Raw genomic sequence first — 13,677 nt, 5'->3', positions numbered from 1 at the left:
GTGATGCTAAATATGATTACTCTGAAGTAAATCCCACCAAGAACAATGGGACTTCCTAAATAAGCTAAGACGGAAGAGTTATGGCAACAAACCTGGGGGTTTAAACCCCAGTGCCATAATCATGTAGACTGGGGCAGCCAGATGTTTTGGAATACAACGCACACCATCCCCGACCATTGCCCATGCTGACTGGGGTGATGGGTGTTCACAACATTGGGATGGCACCACAATGGTTATCCCTGATGTCAACAGTGTGTGTGTGTGTAGGGTTGCCTGATGTTATGGAGCAAACAGGGCAGGTGGGTGAGCAAAGCAGAACTAAACTTCAATACCATGATTCATACAGTCATAACCAAATAATATACCAGCCCAGATACATTGATCTATGACTAGCAACTATCCCACATGTAAAGACCACTCATACTGGTACAACCAGAGAAGGTGATAGGCAATAAAGTTGTCTAGTCTGGACTAGCTAGCACAATTTCACACCCTAATCTCCCAAATGCATTTTCCAGCATTTCTTGTGGAAAAACGAAGAGTATTTTAGGTTTATAACACAAATGGATTTGAAACATCAGGCTTTCCTCACATAGAGGCTGCAAATAAAAAAGTCAGCAATGGCTGAATAATATACATGTGTCACAATGCTTATGCCACAATAAGATGTCACAGGATTATCATTTGTGTTACAATTCTCCAATACAGCTGTTCTTCTAGAATTTGTCACTTAAGCAGCATGCAGATGTTCTGACAAACAGAAACAGGTCTGGGCTTTTCCGCATTGGGGTGATCTCGACTTACCCCTACCTTTGCTTCCTTAAACACACATGTACAGCCTCAAATGTTAATTGCTCGTTCCTCTTACTCCTTCCTCCCATGTTTTAGGAAGGACATGCACTCCACCCACCCCAATATATTTGCTCTGAGTTCTTTAATTTTTAAAAGAAGTAAAAATAGATTGGAAACAGCAGAACAGTTAAGTGTGTCTCTACTCTTACTCTGGAACCAGTGCATCTGACATCCTCTGTAAGAAGATTTGAATAAAGGTTAGAAAAAGTGAAGGAAAGGAAGGGACCCTTCCCAGCTGCCTTGTAAGAAGAAGATTTTTTCCCTCTTTTCTTTCCCTGCCCTGCTGCCTGGTAAGAAGGGAAGAGTGCCTGAACAGGCAGTGCAGGGCAAGTGGAACAGGAAAAGCTGTGCAGTGGTATAGGGCCTTCCAGAGGGCATCTTGCCCAAGCCTCCCAAAACGCAGCAATTCCACTATGCAAAACTTCTCCAAGAAGTGGGGAGGTGACTTTAAAGTTTACACCAGGGCCAGTCATTCAATGATGCGGCAAAATAGATCTAGGGGAGAAGGCTATACATGTGCCCCAAATGCACTTAGGTTACAATTCAACCAACACTTACCTGGGAGTAAGCCCTCTTGAAAGCAGTGGGACTTACTTCTGAGTAAGAATACACAACTAAAATTATATACATAATTATGTACATCAGAACTGTACACATCCATAACAGATATCTGAAAGAGGAAATTGTCTCCCAGATCCAGGGCAGTTTATTTGTCTAATTCATAGTCTGTTTTGAAAACCTTCCCAATATGAAGCTTTAATCCTATACTCACATTTCTGGGAGTAAAGCTGCAATGCTAATCCCACGTACCTGGGAGTAAACCCCATTCAATTCAGTAGGACTTACTTTTGAGTAGATATGGTTACAATTGTGCTGTAAATCAATGGGACTTTTGAGTGAACACAGCAAAAGATTGTGTTGTAAATCTTTCTCCCTCCAATCCTTTGTTCTAAGCAATTAGGCATGACTTACTTAGGTGGCACTGCTCTTATATGGTAGGAAACTAATACTGATTTTTTAAAAAAATTGTACTGCAATAACTAACAGGTTTTGACAATAAACTATTATATAAGATCCGACAAGATCCGCCACTCAGGGCCTTCTCTCAATCCCACCAACAAAAGTAGCTAGGTTGGTGGGGACTAGAGAGAGGGCTTTTTCGGTGGCGGCCCCCACTCTCTGGAATTCCCTCCCGTTCGATCTTCGACAGGCCCCTTCCCTGGATACCTTCCGCCGAGCATTAAAAACTTGGCTGCTTGGTCAGGCCTTTGGGACTATCGGGATGGGCTAATTATATACTCAATGCCCGTTGCTATGTATTACAATTGCTGCTATTCTGTCACTGTTGATTATTTGTATTTTATTGTATTTATTGTATTTACTGTATTTTGTATTTTATTGAATTTAATATGTACGCCGCCTAGAGTGGCTTCGGCCAGATAGGCGGCCTAAAAATTAAATTATTATTATTATTATATGGGGTGTATGTATTTTCACACCGCCTGTGTGTGTATACGGAATCTTTCCAACAACCCTGTGAGGTAGGGTTGGAAACCAAAGCATAACAAGAAATAAAGCAATTTAAAATCCAATAACCCCTAAAACAAGTATAAAACAGTTACAAAAAAAATTAAAGTGTCATGATTCCGAATTTTGGATTGGGTGAGTGAAGTTGCTTATCATTTGAAGTTGCAGTCCTGTGCAGGCTTCCTTATTTGAGTAAGCCTCACTGAATTGGGAGTTGCTTCTGAGTAAGCATGCATAGAATTGTACTATAAATACCTTTACAGGTTCTGTAAATAACTTTGACATGCATGCTTATATAAATATTTCTTCATACTATGTCTCAATATGTATCTGATTTCATATGAGGTTGTACATTATTATTTCCTCTATATTTTAAGTGTGCCCTTCTTCCTTGGGGTGGTCATGGTCCCCCTCTTTCTTTTCTCCCTGAGAGGCAGATTAGGCTGAGAGATGGTGAGCAGTCCAGGGTCACCAAGTAAACTTTGTTTACAAAATAATGCAGATCCACATAATACATTTAAAGCACATCCAACTCACATTTACAGCACATGACTTTCACCAAGGAATCCTGGGAAGTGTAGTTTCCCCCTCACAGTTATAGTTCCCCCCACCCTTAACAAACTACAGTTCCCATGATTCTGTGGTAGAATTCATGTGCTTCAAATGTATATTGAATGTCCTTTAAATGCATTGGGACTTGCTTCTGAGTAGACAAACATATCATTGCGCTATAAATATATTTACAAGTTGTGTAAATAATAAACATCTTTGCCAGTTATGCTGATATAAATATTTCTTCACACTATGTCCCAACGTATCTGATTTCACACTATAGTTGTACATTATTATTTCCTCTACATTTTAAGTGTGCCCTTAGAATCCTTAGGATGGTCATGGTTCCCCTCTGTTGTTTTCATCCTGAGGGGCAGATTAGGCTGAGAGATGGTGAGTAGCCATAGTCACCCAGTAAACTTTATAGCTCATTTCCATTTTAAAAAATTAATTAAAACCATTTACATGCAGGCAAGGTTTACTAAGTAGATCCACACAATACATTGAAAGTGCATTTAAAAGTACATGATGTCCCCTAAAGAATCCTTGGTAGTGCAGCTTCCCCTTCACAATTATAGTTCCCACCACCCATAACAAACTACAGTTCCCATGATTCTGTGGTGGGATTCATGGGCTTCAAATGTGTGTGGAATGTGTTTTAAATGAATGGTGTGGCTCTGCCCTAGGTATGAGGGACATTCATTAATGAATTGAAAAGACCAATTTTAAAAGATACTTTTTTAAACAGGGAAAGGGTTATAGCTCAGTGGTACAGCATATGTTTACATGCAAAGGTCCAAAATTCAATGTCTGGAAAAGACTATTTCCTAGTGGAGAGCCAATGCTAGTCCATGTCATGAGTATTCAGCTAGATGGTACCAAATTGCCTGAGTCCATATAAGGCAGATTCCTTTGTTCCTAAAAGTGGGAAAAGACCCAAGGGCCCCAGTGACTCTGAAAATCATTTATGTATTTTATTTACAAGATTTATATACCACTTTATTGTAAAAAATCTCAAAGCGGTTTACAGGAGGAATTAAAACAATGAAATTATTGGCAGAAACAGTTAAAGACAGGTATTTAAAAACATTCAAAATAATAAAACCAACAATGCCTTAAAAAGATTAAAAACACACTAACTCCTACATGCCTGGGTAGGCTTGCCTAAAAAAAAGTTTTTAGCAGGTGCTGAAAAGAGTACAATGAAGGTGTCTGCTTAATGTCACTAGGCAGGGAGTTCCAAAGTATGTGCTGCCACACTAAAGGATCAATTTCTTACAAGAGCAGAACAAATACTATGTGGTACCCGTAACATGGAAAGCACACCTTGAACTTGGCCTGGTAGCAAATCAGCAACCAGTGCAGATTTCAGAGGTGTTACGTGCTGAAAGGAGCTCACTCATGTCAGCAATCATGCCACAGCATTCTGCACTAACTGCAGCCCCCAAGTCATGTTGTGCTGCATGGGGATTTCTGTGACCTTGGCCTACTGGCTGCCAGGATTTTGTTAGTTTTGGTTTATGGTTAGGGAATCATGACTGGTTGTGGGATGCTGAGTTTTTTGTCTTACTCATAAGAATCTTGTTGTGGTTGGTATGGTATTGTATTTAGAAAATCATCATTGTCTTTTGTCATCACTTTCTATTTCTGTTTGCATTTCATTTACCTTTAACCTCACTCCCTTACATCCACAGAAGGAACAACAGTGGTTCCATGTGCTCAGCTCAACCCCCTTAAACCCACTGATAATGCTCCTTGTTGCATGATGGTTTGTTTCTTGCCCAATAGTGGTAAATGAGAATTCACATCCTGGGAAGTGTGGCTGCAATTGTTGTTGTTCCCAAGCTGCTGCCTGTGAAGGTAGACCAAATCATGTGTGTTTTCTCTCTGTCAGTTAGTACTCACTGGAATTGGGTTGGCTGTCAAAAGTGAGTTTATAACAGCCCACAAGGTAGACAGAAAAATCTTCTTACTCTTACTCATTTCTCAGACCTCTTTCTGAAGTGAAGGGTCGAATCTGTAAAGAAGTTTCGAGCAGCCATGTTAAAAGGTATGGGCAGAGCATTCCAGGCAGGGGGTTGCAAACTCTGCTTGGATATGGATATCTTTGCAGAGGATACCTAGTCAAGACTTATCAACAGCACAATCCTAACCATATCTACTCAGAAGTAAGTTCTATGGAGCTTAGGGGCTTAGTGTGCTTAGAATTGCAGCCTTCAGTGGCATCCATGTTTATTCCTGTTCCCATCTAACATTTCCACAACAGTAAGCTCCTTTCTTCCTAGAATGGTCTTTTGGTGACTGGCGTGGTCTGAGGGCACTTAAACCCTTCTTGCCAGAAGCAAGTAAGCTAGGTTAAATGTTCCCTACTCTGGCTCTCTAAGCAGGGGAGATGGAATGATCCCGTCATTTCAGCTGGACCTAGAAAGAACTTCATTTAGCTAAGATTTCCATCTTAATTTTGAGAGAAATGTTTTTGTTTTAGTGGTATGCTCCACGCAACTGTGGTTGATGCTTAACGTATCATGCTTAATGGCATCACTAGGGCCCCCCATTACATCACTAGGGCCTGCTCCCAACGTACATCACTAGGGCCCATCCTATGACATCATCAAGGCCTGCCCCCATTACATCACTAGGGCCCGCCATTGAAATGTCAGGGTTTTGGATGCTTCTGACCTGGCAGTCCTAGTGTGTGCATGCAGGGTGCATGTTACACGTATGATAGAAAGGTGGGCTGAGAATCCTCACCAGTCCAACAGATTCTCAAGGCAACACTTCCACTGAACAATGTTCCTAACATAATGCTTCACTCATGCATCACAGATATAAAGCTCTGTTGAATATTCATAGTGAATACTCAAACCTGTCATATCCAGGCAAAGCTTAAGGCATGAATGGACCAAACAAATTAGTCTAAATATTCAAAATTAAAGGAACAGCATCAGTGAGACAGCTGAACCAATGGCACACACACACACAAAAAAAACCCACGCAAAAAGTAACACTAAATCAATTAGTGGCTAACATTTAGGGTTAGTTCTCACTGAGGCAAGCAGCCTGTATCTGGACTGTACCACTTCCGACTACTGTGTGGAAGTTCAATGTACAAACAACAAATATATAATTCAGCACAACTCTATTTAAAACTGTAGAAATAAGATCTGTAGATTTCTTTAAGCCACACCAATATATATATAGAAGATACTCTCCAATTATGTGAGCACTGTAAGGCTGTCCTACTAATTTAAACCAATTTAATAAATTTCATTCTAAAGTCTACACAAGTATTTAAAAATGCTGTGAACTCCACTGTGTGTAAGTTCACATGACTGAATGTTCCTTCATACAAAAATCTCTGAACACAGAAATGTAGAATGTCAGGAAGAATTTTTCACACTTTAGGCTACATGTAGGAATATTCTTTTATGAGGCAGCATTCTGTCATGTTAGCTTCCTCCTATAATCTGAAGCTATACAGCCCAGATGCAGGTTTACTGTCTCACTGACAAATAGCCCATGGGCAAACACCACAACAGTGAATAAAGAACTTGTGGTCAATACAACAAAATGAGTATCTGAGAAGTTCTTATATATATCTATGAAACTGGACACTTATCAAACGTTTCTGACATCTTAAACCCACAAACTGACCAAAGCCTCTGTTGTTTCACTGCTGTTACCCAGTGTCTCTCTTCTGCTCTCTTCATTTTCTATTTTTATTCATTATTAGCCCTTAGACTGCCTTCTTTCAAAATGAACTCAAAACTACTAATTTTCTTCTTGCATTCCCTGTCTTCGTATGTGAAAACATATAGCCCACCTTTACACAGTCAGGCACTACACATTCAAAATTGCCCTCATTTACAGTAAAGCAATGATACAAGTATAAAACAAAATATCAACACAGGAAAAAAATAACATAATAAAAACTCTGCATCATGAAGTGTACTTTATATAGGCCATATCAAAGGGATTCTTGTACAGGAACTAGACACTGTTTCTTATATCGTACAGAAACAAATGTGGGTCTGTCAGCAAAGTGTACAGTCAACAAACAGGGAGCTGGAGACAAGCCGGCTCTCTGAACTAGATGGTGTTTTTTGCTTTTGTTCTGAGTAATGCTTTACAATTTTAGGTGTAAGTTTATTAAGTGGGAGGAAACGTCTTGGGGCCAACCTATACAGTACAATACCTCAAGGAAGTACAATGGAGGGAGCATTAATTATATGCATAGTAGACACTATTCAAGCAACTCAGTGGACTTACATGTGCCCCATATCCTGTGGCATGGCCAATACAGTTCACAAACACTTCAGTCATTCCTGTATATCAGGTGAGTACTTTTGATTATGATGATGAAGATAATTAATTTATTACCCACCCTTCACCAGCAAGTCCCAGGGAAGGTTACAAAATGTATTTTGGAGTAACCTGTTTATCTGCAGTGTGATGCAAAGCTGAAAAACAGTCTTGCTAGCTCTTTAATAGTCTGAATCACTCCTTGCTGGATCATCACCTTGTAGTGGTGAGTGGGCTTGTGCGTTCCAATGAACCCTATGAGCGATGCCGTCGGGAGTCATGTACTCCCAGCATGGTCACCCATGGCAGTAGGTCAAGGGAGACGAACCAGACAAAAAACGATCCAAGAATATCCTCAACGGCAGAACAGGCAGAGGATAACAATGTGTATATTACAACAGCTGTGAAGGCAGATGAAGGCTGCAGCAGATAAAAGACTTCCAATCAACGTGGTATCCATGCCATTGGATCAAAGCCTTTTTCTGTCAAGATTGTGTGTTGATCGTCGTGCACTGATCTCCCCACATAAAACAAATTCACGCACAGGCATCTTCCAACCAAACCAAACCAAACCAAATGCTCCATGGCGAGCGGTGAATGGCGACGGGGGCAGGACTGTGAAATCCGGAAGCCCCTAGTCTTGGACCAGCACATAGGTGGTGGACACAGACTCACAGGGCCGGTTCTAAAGGGCGGCCAGGTGGGGCACTGGCCCGACAGCCCCTGGAGCTACAGGGGGCCCCTCAGCTGCCCCTCCGCGATCCGCAGCTCCCCCACGCCCCCCACCTACCTGTCTGCTGTCTTTTATCATTGCCCTTAACTAAGTCTTGCTAACAGAGCCAGTGTGATGTAGTGGTTGAGGTCGTGGACTATGACCTGGGAGACTAGAGTTCGAATCCCCACACAGCCATGAAGCTCACTGGATGACCTTGGGCCAGTCACTGCCTCTCAGCCTCAGAGGGAGGCAATGGTAAACCTCCTCTGAATACCACTTACCATGAAAACCCTATTCATAGGGTTGCCATAAGTCAGAATTGACATGAAGGCAGTCCATTCCAATTATGTACTCTACTAGTATAATCCAAAGAACTGCACAAGCAATCTTGGGAGTTGTGTTTTTCAAACAGCCCCCCATGCCACACAGAAACTTTTTTTGAAACTGGTATGGTGGGGGGGGGGAAGAAGTCAAAGTTAGCAATAATACAACTAAGCCCTTTGCTACACTCAATATAGCTCTCATCTACAATTAAAAGAGCTTACAACTATAGCAGTGGCTTGCTCCCTAAAATTAAAGATAAATGTGAGTTCAATAAACTAAAACTTAACATGGACAATTTTGTGAGGAAAACCTGAACAATATCAAAAGATATAAAAATGCCATGATGGTTTACAGAAAAATAACTCCATCCATCCAAAGGCTTTTCTTTTTCAATAGCTATTTTTTCCAGCCTGGAGATTTTATGGAACTTTTTTGGAGCTGAACTGCACAGTCAGGAGAATATCATAGCATTTTCAGATCCATCACACTTCAGATGAAGGATTACATCTTTGAGTGATTCCCCATATAAATAACCATGAGAGCATCCATAATGTGAAATGTGGTGCATATGCTAAACTACACACAGAATTCAGCTCATATGCCTACCTCTGAGTATCTGTGGAATCAGAAAACTTCAAATGAAGAAAAACGATGGGCTGTGTTATACCATTATTTAAGGCTCTGCAGACAGATCTGACACCAAAAGACATTTGGTTCATTTTTTGTGATCTTTAGATTTTTAAAATGGCCACTATAATTTAAGCCAGCCTTTCTGTCTATTTTTTAAACTCCTATTTCTAGTGTAAAAGATTATTAAATATGTAGGGGTTGAAGCAGATGTGTTTCAACATTTGTGTTGAACTTTGCATATTCAGTAAGAAACGATCTTTGGCAAAAAAAAAAAAAAAAAAGCAAAACAAATCACACAAAATTAACTTGCACAGCTCTCTTGCCCCCAAGAGTCAGCAGCATTTCTGACCAATTGCTTGTTGGTTAGCTCAGGGATTGCACGGCTTCCTGAAGTCTTAAAAGCCAACCTTTGGGGCCCTTTTGCACAGCTTCATCTGGTGTCCAGGACTTGAAAGAAACTTTAGAGGGAGTACTCAAAAGCACAGTAAAAAGAAATGTTTTTAATACAAGTACAAGTGAAAGAAAATAGATGTGGGCTCAGTAACATTCCAACCCAAAATAGAAAAAAAATAGGGGAAAAACTTTCCTGGGACCTCTGAAGCATAGGTTATTAATATGTTCAAAATTATAAATGTCTAATTAAATGCAGAAATGCAAAAATATGTGTGCCTGTCTCATCCTCAGATTGTAATGAACTACCCTTCTCCAGCCTGTAACCCCCTCCCAACTCATCCCTAAGGTGGCAAATACGAGTTTCTGGTCTTGGCAAAGGAATGCCGATACGAAATTGGTTTGCTGCTGCTCAATATTCCCCTCAGTGCAATGCCTTATGAAGTGTGGAAGCTAATTTAAACAATCTGTAAACTGGAAATGACACACACGTAGTAGGACAGTGAGCACATGCACACTGCAGTAACGTACGTGTGTATGTGTGTGTGTGTATATCTATGCCTATTCCCACATTCCTTTTTATAGTTTGGACAATCCTGGGCTTTTATAACTTTGAATCTTATCCTAATAGCTTACTGCTACACATCAAGCACATATAGTTTAACTGACATAGAAGATGCCATAGTTACTAAAAAAAAAATCATCTTGATCATTTTTCATGTTTAGGAAAAAGCTTTCCTTCAGTTATTCAAACCATTTACTTGGAAGTAAGCAAGTCCCATTGGTTTCACTGGGATTCCACTGCTGCCTTGGACTCTTACTAGGAGGAAGGGCGGGCAATCAATCAATCAATCAATCAATCAATCAATCAATCAATCAAGGAAGGAAGGAAGGAAGGAAGGAAGAAGGAAGGAAGGAAGGAAGGAAGGAAGGAAGTGATGACCTCCAAGATATAAGTCTGAGCATCAACCCGGGCTGTGGAGTCGGTATGCCAAACCTTCGACTCCGACTCCTCTATTTTTCTACTGTCTGACTCCGACTCCACCCAAAATTGCTTCCAACTCCACAGCCCTGGAAAGGGCTGTAAATGTCTTTTTAAATTGGAAGCTCTCATAGGAGCATTTTTATCGCTGCCTGAATATGTGCTGATCTTGGCATCACAGCATTTGTCTTCATCTGGGTCCTGTGTCATACACTGACAAACAAAATGTTTTCCATCTTCAGTTATGGTGAAATGCTCAACTACAGCTGACTTCATGGGAAGCTTCTTTGACATTTTAAATTTATATTTTTAAAAATTTGCCAATCAAAATTTATTTTGAAGCCCGAGTTGGAACATTTCTACCGACTCCGACTCCACCCAAAATTGCTTCCGACTCCGACTCCACAACTCCGACTCCACAGCCCTGGCATCAACGCAGAGGAGCTGGCCAATACTTGCAACAGAAAGCTGTCCTTCTGCATTATGGTTTTCCAAAAGAAAAATATTCAAGAATGACACACTAATTTCTCTATGTAAAAAAAAATCACTCCGATATCACATCAATTGTAGCAATTTCCCTCTTATAAATAGCTGACTGGGGAAGGAAAGCTGACTTGTGTAACCAAGTTGGGGAAGGGCTGTAGCTCAGGGTTAGAGCATCGGTCCCAAGTTCAATCCCTGGCATCTCCTGCCTGTAAACCCAAGAGAGCTGCTGTTTGTCAGTGTAGACAATACTGAGGTGGACCTACTCAGTGTAAAGTACCTTTGTGTGTTGATTTTTCTTTGCCTGCATCCAGCTCTTTCAGCCTTGAGCATTCCAGTTCTTCCTCCTGCTGTTCAAACTTGCCTCAACTTCTTGGCCCCCAGCTGTATATAATCTCTTCTCAACTTTGTTTAACTTAATCTGAGCCAAGCTGCAAGGTGAAAGTAACTAGATACTACAAAAATCTGTATGTAATTAACAAGACCATATTAATTTCATGTTTTTGCTCATGTAGGGCGTCAGAGACAGAAGAAAATATATGGTATTTTCAGAGCTTGATCCTAGAGAGGTAAGGTACATTTGAAATAAATGCAGTGGTGGTGGTTCTAAATTCACCTCACAATTGTACAAACGTCATCATGCATATCTTCACCCTGAAAATGACTTTGGATCTACCTAAAAAAGAAAAAGCCACCATGACATCTGTGACTAGTACAAAATCTTGGCTCACACTATCTATGTGCATGTGTGCATTTTGCCTGTACTGAGGCATGCACAACACAAAATGGAAATGGACTGCCCTCAAATCGATTCCGACTTACGGTGACCCTATGAATTGGATTTTCAAGGTAAGCGGTATTCAGAGGGGGTTTACCATTGCCTTCCTCTGAGGCTGAGAGGCAGTGACTGGCCCAAGGTCACCTAGTGAGCTTCATGGCTATGTGGGGATTCAAACCATGGTCTCCCAGGTCATAGTCCAACACTCTAACCACTACGCCACACTGGCTCTCATGCATGTGGAAATTCTTCCTTCACTTCTCAGACAGGAAGCATGAAGATAAACCAATAGTCCATACATTGTGTTTCAGAGTTTCTGTGCAACATCCAAACATGTCCTATAAATTTTAAAGTATATATTTTTAAAAAGTTAAAAACAAATATGAATAACCCAACACATATGAGGTTCATGCATAAAAATTGCAACTTCACAATATTAAGTGAGAATAGAGTCAAGTACATGTTGAGTTTGATGTTAAGTATGAATGGTTACGGAATCTGTCTTAACCAGCTTCCACCACAGATTATGCAGTTCCATATTTCCAGCACAGGATTTCAAACAGGAAATCATTTGGGGGTTGAATTTCAGAGGAACAATTTTTTGGATGAAAGAAGAACCTGCTGATGGAGGTCTATCCAGTCCAGTATCCTGTCTCCAACAGTGGGCAACTAGGTGCCTATTTTATTTTATTTAGAAGAATTTATAAATCTCTTAAATCAAAGAATCCCTAAGTATTGAACACAAAATCATGTAAAACAATTATCAATATAACTTGCCTACATGTCCAGATAGGCTTTATGAAACAAAGAAGTTTTTAGCAGGCACCTAAGACAGCACAGTGAGGTGTCTGCTTAATGTTAACCATTCCAGAGCACAGGTGCTACCACACTGAAAACTCTATTCCTCAACAGATATGGAGAAAGCAGTATGTGATACTTGCAAGTTCCACAGATAAAAGCAATCGAATAGGCACATAGGGGGAAAGGCAACCCCTCAAGTAAACTGGTCCCAAGGGATTTCATATACTAATAATAAGATCTTGAACTTAGTCTGGTAGTAAATCAGAAGCCAGTGCAGATCTTTCAACAGAGATGTAATATGCTATGGGATCTCAGCATTCTGCACTAACTGCAGCTTCTGGAGTACCCACAAGGGAAGCCAGTGTAATCTTGAAGATGCAAATGCCCAGACTACTGTGGTCAAGCTACCTCAGTCCAGGTGACAGCTGTCACACCAGGGGAAGTTGGTGGAAGGGAACCAAATGCCTAGCAACAGCCCTGTCCCACATTCAGATGCATACTGGCTCTGATTCTAGAGGTAATATATAACCAACCTGACTAGTAGCCATTGATAGCCTTATCCTCCTTGAATGTGTCTAATTCCTCTTTAAATTTCCTCCATATCTTGTGGAAGCAAATTCTATAGGACTCTGTGAGAAGCTGAGCTTCACTGTGTGAAGAAGTAATTCCTTCTGTTTATCCTGAATTTCCAACCTTCCGCTTCCTAGCATGACCCTAGGTACTAATATTATTCAATTTCTCTCTATCCACTTTCTCCACAGCGTGCATAATTTTATACACCTATATTATATCCCTGGAGATTTAGGTGGCCACCAATTGTTACGGTCTTCCAGTAACAATTAAAACATACCTTTTCACCTAAGTTTTTCCCCTGTCTATTAATACCAACTTATGGTATCTCTGGCTAATGCAAATGATGCTGATGTTTTACGACTGCTTTATCGGTATGTCTTTTATTGTTGTTGCTTTTTTTCCTCTGTAAATTGCCTTGGTATTTCTTAAAAATGAAAGGCAGTATACAAATCATTTTAATAAACAGTCAGGGCATGCACACAAGAAAACAATCAGGTAATGGCTCAGTTTGCATGTAACACTACACCATAGCTTGTTTAAGCCAAGGTTTGTTTAACAAACCGTGAGTTAACCATGAGTTGTCCTACACATGATCAAACAACCATGGTTTGTTTCTCCCGAGTTTGGTTTGTTTTCCAGCTGGTCTCACGTGCCATTGTAGTTTGGTGAGTGTCTGAAGTGGGGTTGTCAAGCAAACTATGGTTAAGAAGGGTGCTGAGTTCACATGTAATACGAAGCCATAGTTAAAACAAATCAAGGTTTATAAGC

At 40.5% G+C, this 13,677-nt stretch overlaps 1 protein-coding gene across 7 annotated transcripts in view; it reads right to left on the bottom strand.

Moving 5' to 3' along the window:
- Positions 1 to 13,677, bottom strand: part of GLI3 (GLI family zinc finger 3) — a 438,381-nt gene that overhangs the window by 104,019 nt on the left and 320,685 nt on the right. The gene's annotated exons all lie outside the window — the stretch shown is intronic.

This window comes from Rhineura floridana, chromosome 10 (assembly GCF_030035675.1).
Source record: "Rhineura floridana isolate rRhiFlo1 chromosome 10, rRhiFlo1.hap2, whole genome shotgun sequence".
NCBI lineage: Eukaryota > Metazoa > Chordata > Lepidosauria > Squamata > Rhineuridae > Rhineura > Rhineura floridana.
This window is presented reverse-complemented; position numbering and strand designations above follow the sequence as displayed.